Here is a 10,337-nt window from a genome sequence, read left to right on the forward strand (position 1 = left end):
GGATGAGGGCATTGCTGGCTCGGCAGCATTTGTTACCTATCTCTAATTTCCTAGAGCAGAATTAAGAGTCAACCATATTGCTATGGATCTGGAGCCATATTTAGACCTGAACAGGTAAGGATGGCAATTTCCTTCCCGAAAAGAAATTAGTTGAACGAGATGGGTTGTCTCAACAATGGACTCATGGTCATTATTACAATCTTAATTTTAGTTTTTGTTTAAGTGAATTCAAATTCCACTGTCTGTTGTGGCAGGATTCAAACATGGGTCACCAGAACATTATCAGGGTCTCTGGATTAACAGTCCAGTAATAATGCCATTAGGCCATTACGTCTGATGCTTTTGATCAAAAGCAACTCTGATGCTTTTGATGGCCCATAACACCTCATGGATGTCCAGTCTTGAGTTGCTAGATGTACTCACAGTCTATCCCACTTATGACAGATTGTGTTTACATTAGAACTCTGATGCTTTTGATGGCCCATAACACCTCATGGATGTCCAGTCTTGAGTTGCTAGATGTACTCACAGTCTATCCCACTTATGACAGCGACACAACACAACAGACAATGCAGGCAATTAGTCATATTAGAGTATACTCACATCATGCAATTTGAATTATCCCAATCAGTTAGTGATCAATACTAACTCAATGTTGCTGATAATGTTGGATTGATTGATGGTTATGACAGTCAATAGTTCATGTTGTGAAATACTTCAAACTTAAGCTCATCACAAGGTCTTTCATTCAAACATCAGGCAGTGTTTATTTTGCACCAGTGGCACAATGGTCTCCATTGGTAAACCAGGCAAATTAGTCAACATTACAGAACTTCAAACAGTTCATATTATATGTACAAACACAGTGCCTCCTTGAAAAGGGCTGACTTTTTTTTTAGAAAGACTGACATTTAGGACATCACAGCAATGACATAGGATAACCACTAGCCTGTAATCTATTTAAGAAATGGGGGAGGTCATTGTCACCATCAAATAGCCCTAGACAATATCCATTGACTCCTGTCACAACCACAGCTAAAGTCATTTATCCAATGACATGCTTGGGAGCCAAGAATTCTTTAACTTTATGGAAAGAATTGTTGTTTGTAGAACTCACACCATTAATGTGCATCTATCCAGAACAGAATGACAGGGTTAAGTTGGATAGTAAGCACTAACCAACCGGCATGTTATCCTCCAAAGATGGTTTTGTGATATTATTTACTGGATGAAAACAAATTTGCAATGAAGTTGGATAGCTGCTTTTGCACTTTGTAAGCTTAGTATCTGAGAATCATTTTAAAACCTATAATTGCCATTCGGCTCATTGCCACACCTCAGATAAACTTTGTCTTCGCTGAAGATTATTTCAAGCGCTTCAGCCTGATATTTGCATTTGTGTTAGAATTCCCCATTATTGATATTAAGAATATTCATCCTTATTCTCCACAAAGTTGTTTATTTGTCTGCCCACCATTCCTGACTAGGTATCAAGAACTGCAGATCTTAAATCTGACTCATTCATTGTGGAATTCCGCAGGTCTGTCTGTTGCTCGTGGTTTGCATTGTTTGCTCACAGTTAGTCCCGTTTTGTTGCATCAGCAACTCTACTACTTAATTTAAGGAATGCCTGCTGCTGCTTCTGGCATGCCTTCTTGCATTCTTCATTAAACCGGGGCTGATCCCCTGGGTTGATGGTAATTGTAGAGTGAGGGATATATTGTGTCATGATGATTCAGATTGTGTTTACATTACAACTCTGATGCTTTTGATGGCCCATAACACCTCATGGATGTCCAGTCTTGAGTTGCTAGATGTAATCACAGTCTATCCCACTTATGATAGTGACACAACACAACAGACAATGCAGGCAATTAGTCATAATAGAGTATACTCACATCATGCAATTTGAATTATGCATTTTACAGATGTCTAAGTTAAATTCTTGTCCACATGCTTCACAGTTTATTTGTCTTTCTGGGAGAATGAAAAACACTGTGTTTTTTCTTCTTTAGTTAATATGCATAAATACATTTTTAATAAATCCGTCACTCTTGACCATACTTTTTCCATTGAGAACATTTTCTCAACACAAATGGCCAAAATGTATATTTGAAGATCATTCTTTAACATTGATTATATTTTTCAAAGTGTTCCATTATACGAAATCCATTGAAATTGCAATTCTTAAAAGAATTACTGAAATTATAAAGTCAAATTTTGTTGCAGGGTGTTGCTATGTCATTAGTATTTACAATTTTCAACAATAAGAAGTAGAATTTGGAACTATGCAATGTTTTAAGTTCCATGGACTCTATTATCATCATCAACAAGTCACTTAATGAAAGCTTTATAGACTTTTACTGCTGATATTATGCTCTTCGTATGGATATTCAAGTAACAGAATAGGGGAGTCATAACAGTACAGTCTGCTGATCCTGTGTGTACAAGCACCAAATTAAGTCAGCAATTAACGTGTTATGCCTGAAACAAAATTAGATAGCTTGAAAAATATGTTTAAAAAGAATCAAAAGAATTGCCAAAAGTAAAGTTGTAAACAATTCTGCGTGTGGCAAGCTATTAAATAACTTCATGCAACATTAAAACAGACACAACGCATGTAGAACTGCAGTCAGGTAGGGTTAGAATAGCAGATACATAGTCAAATCTCAGAGATGAAAATTAATGGTGTGATTATAATAGGTGATTTCAATTTCCCCATTTTGTTATAAATTCACTCATGCAGTGATGGCATCTCTTTGGACCAGCATTTATTATTTGTCCCTAGTTGCCCTTGAGAAAGCATTAATGAGCTGCCTTTTTGAACTGTTGCAGATCGTGTGCTGTAGGTAGACGCATAATGCCATTAGAGAGTGAATTCCAAGATTTTGAAAGAATAACAGTGAAACAGTGGTGGTATATTTCCAAGTTAGGACTGCATGGTGCTGTTTCTCATGTATCTGCTCTCCTATCCTTCCAGATGGAAGTTGTCATGGGTGTGGAAGGTGCTGTCTAGGAGTTCTGGTGAGTTTCTGCAGTGCATTTTGCACGTGGTTTACACTGTTGCTACTGAAAATTGGTTGTGTTGGGAGTCAATGTGAATGGATGTGTTGCCAGTCAAGTGAGATGTTTAATCTTCGATGGTATCAAGTCTATTGTATGTGTTGAAGTTGCACTCATCCAGACAGTTGGGGAATGTTTCATCACACTCCTGACTTGTGCCTTGTTTTTGGTGGATAAGGTTTTGTCAGTTAGGAGGTGAGTTACACACTGCAGAATTCCTCGCCCTGGATATGCACTTGTAGCGATTGTATTTATATTGCTCGTTCATATCCATTTCCCCTCAATGGTAACCACAGGATATTAATGGTTGGGAATTCAGTGATGGTAATGTTGTTGAATATTAAGGGGAGTGGTTAGATTGGATTTTATCGGAGATCATCTTGGCCTGGTAATTGTGTGGCACGATTGTTACTTGCCACAGGTCAGACAATGGCTGAATATTGTCTAGACCTTGTTGCATTTGGACATGGGCTGCTTCAGTATCTGAGTCACATGTGGTGATGAGCATTGTGCAATCAATGGAAAATACCCCCACCTCTGACCTTATTATGGAATTAAAGTTGTTGATGAAGTAGCAGAAAATGGTTAAATCCTGAGGTGATTGACCTCCAACAACCACAGCCATCTTTTTTTGTGACAGGTATGGTTACAGCCAGCAGATTGTTTTGCTCTCTGATTCTGATTGACTCCAGTTTTGCTAGGGCTCCTTCATGTTATGCTTGATCAGATGTGGCCATGATGTCAAGGTCCATCACTGTCACCTCACCTCTGGAAATAAGCTCTTCTGTGTATGTTTGAACTAAGGCTGTACTGAAGTAAGGAAGTGGTCCGAGTGGAATCCAAAGCAGGCAGCAGAGAGCAGTTTATTGCTGAGCAGATGCAGCTTTAGAATAATGTTGATGACATATTCCATCACTTTACTGATGATTGAAAGGAAACTGATGGGACTGTAACAGGCCAGGTTAAATTTATCCAAGAATTGATGACATTTGTGGATTCTCCTCCGTCACTGAACTGCGCAATTGTCTTCCACCATTTATGACTGAATGTGATAGGACTGCAACAATTGAATCTGATCCATTCCTTCTGGAAGTCTGAGACAAGAAAAAGAAAAAAATAAATTCATATTTGGATCAGAGTTATAAGTTTCATAGGATATTATTTTGTGTATCCTCTTTATTTTTAGGTGCAGTTAAAAACTGTTGTTTTTCTAAGTGGAACTGTTACCTGACATTTCTGTTTAGCCAAATATTTATAACTGCCATTATCTCTAAGTGAATTTATTACTTCAGTTGATTATATCAGGTCATTACAACAATTCCTTCTTAATGCATTCATTACTTTAATTATTGTACAGCCAATAACATTACAGTCATTAACATTAAAAGGGTAATTCAGAGCTGCTTCTCAAAATAAAAGGTCATTCAATAAATGAGCTAAAAATTGTCGGTTCAAACTTTATGGTGGATAGATTTGCGGAGTCATAAGGTGACTTAGTAACTGTAAGATTCATAGCTGTTGACCTGCTCTTGGAGCTATAATAAGACTATAAGACCATAGCATATAGCAACAGAATTAGGCCATTCAGCCCGTTACATTTGTTCTGCCATTCGATCATGGCTAATATGTTACTCAACTCCTTTCTCCTGCCTTCTCCCCATAATTCCATTACTAATCAAGAACCTACCTCTATCTTAAATGCAATCAATAACTTGGCCTCTGCAGCCTTTTGTGGCAATGAGTTCTACAGAGTCACAACTGGCAGAAATTCGTCATCATCTCTTCACTCTGAGGCTGTGCTCTGGGTCCCAGTCTCTCCTACTGGTAGAAACATCTTCTCCACAACCACACCATCCAGACATCTCAGTATCCTCGAAGTTTCAATGAGATTCCCCCTCATCCTTCTAAACTCCATTAAGAATAGACTCACAGTTTTCAACCGTTCCTTTTGTGACCAGCCCTTCATCCTCACAATCATTTATCTAAACCTCCTCTGCACCCTCTCCAATGCCAGCGCATCTTTCTTTAAATACTGGGCCGAAAACTGCTCACAATATTCCAAATATCGTCTGACCAGTGCCTTATATAGCCTCAACATTACATCCCTGCTTTTGTTTTCTAGCACTCTTGAAATTAATGCCGCTAATACATTTGTCTTCCAAATCACCAAATGAATCTTCATGTTAAGCTGAAGAGAATGTTGAACTCAAACTCCCTAGTCTCTTTGCACTTCAGATTTCCAAAGCCTTTCCCCACTTGGAAAATAGCTCATGACTTTGTTCTTCCTTCCAACATGTATAACCTCACACTTTGTCACATTTTATTCCATCTACTACTTCTTCGACCACTCACCTAACATGCCCACGTCCTTCTGGAGACTTCCTGCTTCCGCAACAATATCTGTTCTTCCATCTGCCTTTGGGAAATTTGCAAACTTAGCAACAAAGCACTCAGTTCCTTCATCCACATTGTTAATGCATCAGGTCAAAAGTTGAGGTCCTAGTACCGACCCCTGTGGAACTCCACTAGTCACCACCTGTCATCTGCAAAAGATGACTTTACATGTATTCTGTGCCTTCTACCAGTCAGACAACCCTCTATTCATGACAGTAGATTGCCTCTAACACCATAGACTGCCATTGATAGGAGAGACTAGGATCTGAGTGCATAGCCTTAGAGTAAAGGAAAAACATTTTAGTACAGAGATAAGGAGAAATGTTTTCAGCCACAGAGTGGTGAATCTGTGGAATTCATTGCTACAGAAGGCTGTGAAGGCCAGGTCATTGATTATATCTGAGATAGATAGGTTCGTGAATATCAAACAGATCAAGAGTTACGTGGAGAAAGCAGGAGAATGGGAATGAAACGCTGATCAGCCATGATTGAATGGCTGAGCAGACCCAATGGGTTGAATGACCTGATTTCTGCTTCTGTGTCTTATGGTCTTATGGTCTTATCTTATTTTGCAGTTTTCTGTCAAAGATCTTCCAGAAATTCACATAGATGGCATTCACTGGCACTCTTTTGTTTTACCTATACTTTACCTCCTCAAAGAATTCTGACAGATTTGTCATGCATTATGTCCCCTTGACGAAGCCATGCTGACTTTGCCCTATTTTACCATGTACTTCCAAGTATTCAACAAACTCATCCTTAATTATGGACTCTACAATCTTACCAACAACTAAGGTCAGGCTAATCAACCCACAGCACTTCAGTTTCTGGGCCATGGTCATTGACCAGAAAAAAATTTGATTGTGTGGGTCTTAGTAATCATGTCACCATTAAATGTCAACAGTGATATTCAGATTTCACCATGTTGGAGAAAGTCATTATCCGGCACTTGCATGATGAAAATATTATTTGTCACTTGTCAATCCAAGCTTTTGTCATTTAGGCCAGTGGTGGAATGGATAACACACCTGACTATGGATCAGAGATTGCAAGTTTGACTCCTACCTGACTTGTATTTAATTTGGGACAGCATGGTGGCTCAGTGGTTAGCACTGCTGCCTCACAACATCAGGGAACCAGGTTTGATTCCAGTCTCAGGCAACTGTCTGTGTGGAGTTTGCATATTCTCCTTGTGCCTGCATGGGTTTCTTCCAGGTGCTCCAGTTTCCTCCCACTGTCCAAAAATGTGCAGGTCTGTTGAATTGGCCATGGTAAATTGCCCATTCTGTCTAGGGATGTGTAGATTAAGTGAATTAACAATGGGGAATTCAGGGTTATGAGGATAGGGCAGAGTGTTGGGATGTTCTTTGGAGTGGTCAGTGTAGACTTGATAGGCCAAATGACCTGTTTCAACATTGCAGGGATTCGATGATCATGTTCAGGCCATGCTGGATCAGTGAACATCCTCAGTTCTGACCTTATGATAGAGGGAACATCATTGGTGATACAGCCTAAGATGGTTTTTGTCCAGACATGACCTTGAAGAATTCCTATGGAGATGTCCTGTCATTTAGATGGCTGCCCTTTAACCACCAAAACTATCTAAATTTACTCTAGGTATGATTCCAATGAGTGGAACATATTCCCCTCATTCCCATTGACTCCAGTTTTGCCAGGGCTCTTTAAAAACACATTCAATCAACTGCATCTTTGATGTCAAGGTTATTCACTCTCACCTCATCTCTGGAAATAAGCTCTTTTATGCATGTTTAAACCAAAGCTGTAATGAGGTAAGGAGCTGAGTGTGGTAGAACCCAAACTGAGTATCAGTTAGCAGGTTATTGCTGAGTAAATGCTACTTGAGAGCACTGTGGATGACACCCTACATCATTTTGCTGATGATATGGAGTAGACAGATTGGCAGTAATTTACCAGGTTGTAATTCTATACTTTTTTTGTACAGAACATAACTTGTCTGTTTGCCATATGATCAGGTTTATGGCCAGTGTTGTAAGTCTATCAGAAATATTTGATTAATGAATCAGTGGGTTCCAAAGCACAGTTCTTCAGTACTACCACAGGACTATTATCTGGGTCTAGAGCCTTTGTAGAATCCAGTGCTTCCAGTGAAATCATGTGTCCTGAATAGAATTGGCTGAATTCTGGTGTTTATGATACTGTGGACCTGAGGAGGAGGAAAGATGGATAATGCACTCACCAGTCTGGTTGGAAATCATTGCTAATGTTTCAGTATTATAGTTTGAACTGATGTTGTGGTCTCCAACTGATTGAGGATGAAATGTTTGTAGAGCCACCCCCTGCAGTGATTCATTTAGTTATGCGCCACCACTCATGAATCAATGTGAATGCACCTTCAGGGCTTTGATCCGAAGTTGGATGGGGAATTCTTTATCCATGTCATTTGCTGTTTATGCTGTTAGGCAAGCATTGGTCTCTTTTGTAGCTCCAACAAGCCAACACCTCATTTGTAAGTATGGGCCACTCTTGACATGCCCTCCTACACTTTCCATTTAACATGGGTTGATTCAGTGTCTTGATAAAAATTGTAAAGTGAGGTGACGTTCAGGGCCATGAGCTTTGAAATTTGTTTGAATGCAATTTGTCTGCTGTTGATGGATCACAGTGCCTCATGGATTCTGCCTTGACTTACTTTACGTGATTCAATTTGATGATATTACCACACAACGCACTTAAGGATATTCTAAATGTGAAGATCAAACTTGCCTCCAGAAGGACTGTGGAAATGATTCTTCTACCCATATTATCATGAACAGATGCAATTGCAGGAGTTGGTTCACCAAGGATGAAGTTGGTATATTTTTACCTCACGATAGTTCCCTCATCACCCACCACAGACTCAGTTTAGCAGCAATGGTTTTTTTTAAATTCACTTTTGGGACATGGTATGTGGCTGTCACTGCTGAGCCAGCATTTATTTATTATCTCTAACTGCCCTTGAGAAGGTGGTGGTAAGCTTCCATCTTGAACCATAGCAATCCATGTGCTGTAGGTAGACCCATGATGGCATTTGGGAGGGACCTGCAGGATTTTGACCATTTCACAATGAAGGAATGGCAATGTATTTCCAAGTCAAGATGGTAAGTGGTTTGGAGGGAAACTTAATGTCACCATGTATCTGCTGCGCTTGTCCTTCTGGATGGAACTAATTGTGGGTTTGGAAGGGGCTACCTAAGGATTTTTGATAAATTTCTGCAGTACATTTTGCAGATAGCACACACTGCTGCTCTGAGCATCAGTGGTGGTGGACAGAATGGATGCTTCTTAGTGTGGTGCCAATCAAGTGTGATGCCTTATCCTGGATGGTGTCAAGCCTCTACAGTATTTTAGAATTCAACCAGCTCACTCAAAAGTGGTGCTGCTGAACCACTCTTGATAGTGAACATTGAACTCACCCAATCACAGTACATTCTGTACCCATTCACTCTCAGTGTTTCCTCCAATTTCTGTTCAACATGAATGAGCACTGATTCATCAGCTGAGGGTGTGCAGGATGATATATGCTGTTCGGAGCTTAAAACATGGCAGGGGGAGTGATGTAGGAGAGAGAGCTTTCGGTTCCTGAATATCTGCATCCATTTCTGGGGTGGGTGGGACCTGCTTAAGATGGATGGTCTTCACCCAATAGGTGACAGGAGTGACATTCTTGTGGGTGGTTTTGCTACCACTGCTGGGTAGACTAGTTTGGCAGGGGAAGGAAATATAAGGGGAGGCTCTGAGTTAGCAGGAATGGGTAAGGGCTTAAGTAAAATAAGAATCAAGACAGAAAATAAGAAAGCAAAAAAAAGCTGAGCAGTTTAGCACTAAGATAAGAGGAAGCCAGGTAGTGTCAGAAAAAGTGAGAATGTTTAAAAAAAATGTTCTTCTGGTGGAGGAATTCGAATTCAAAAAGAAGGAATAAATCTAACATAAGAGCACGTTATCTGAATGCTCACTCCATTTGAAACAAGATAAATGAGTTGACGGCACAAATGAACACAAGTTGGTTTCTACTACAAACCAACCGACTCCCACAGGTACCTGGACTACACCTCCTCCCATCCTGCCCCCTGTGAAAACGCCATCCCATTCTCCCAATTCCTTCGTCTCCGCTGCATCTGCTCCCAGAAGGACCAGTTCAAAATACGTACAACACAGATGGCCTCCTTCTTCAAGGACCGCAATTTCCCCCCCGACGTGGTCGACGGCGCCCTCCACCGCATCTCCTCCACTTCCCGCCCCTCCGCCCTTGAGCCCCGCCCCTCCAACCGCCACCAGGACAGAACCCCACTGGCCCTCACCTACCACCCCACCAATCTCCATGTACAGCGCATCATCCGCCGTCACTTCCGCCACCTCCAAACAGACCCCAGCACCAAAGATATATTTCCCTCCCCTCCCCTATCAGCTGTCCGTAGAGACCACTCCCTCCGCGACTCCCTTGTCAGATCCACACCCCCCACCGACCCAACCACCACTCCCGGCACCTTCCCTTGCAACCGCAGGAGGTGCAACACTTGCGCCCACACCTCCCCCCTCACTTCTCTCCAAGGCCCCAAAGGAAACTTCCATATCCGCCACAGATTCACCTGCACCTCCACCCACATCATCTACTGCATCCGCTGCAGCCGGTGTGGCCGCCGCTATATTGGGGAGACAGGCCGCCTACTTGCGGAGCGATTCAGAGAGCACCTCTGGGCCACCCGGACGAACCAACCCAACCACCCTGTAGCACAGCATTTCAACTCCCCCTCCCACTCCACCGAGGATATGCAGGTCATTGGACTCATCCACCGCCAAACCACAACAACGCGACGGTCGGAAGAGGAGCGTCTTATCTTCCGACTGGGAACACTCCAACC

At 41.4% G+C, this 10,337-nt stretch overlaps 1 protein-coding gene across 1 annotated transcript in view; it reads right to left on the reverse strand.

The window, feature by feature from the left end:
• Positions 1-2,997: 2,997 nt before the first annotated feature.
• LOC122556425 (protocadherin-10-like) overlaps positions 2,998-10,337 on the reverse strand; it is a 47,314-nt gene continuing 39,974 nt past the window's right edge. The window contains exon 2 of the mRNA XM_043703062.1: positions 2,998-4,157. The gene's annotated coding sequence lies outside the window, so the exon portion shown is untranslated. The remainder of the gene's footprint in view (positions 4,158-10,337) is intronic.

The sequence above is a fragment of the Chiloscyllium plagiosum genome, chromosome 14 (genome assembly GCF_004010195.1).
Source record: "Chiloscyllium plagiosum isolate BGI_BamShark_2017 chromosome 14, ASM401019v2, whole genome shotgun sequence".
NCBI classification, from domain to species: domain Eukaryota; kingdom Metazoa; phylum Chordata; class Chondrichthyes; order Orectolobiformes; family Hemiscylliidae; genus Chiloscyllium; species Chiloscyllium plagiosum.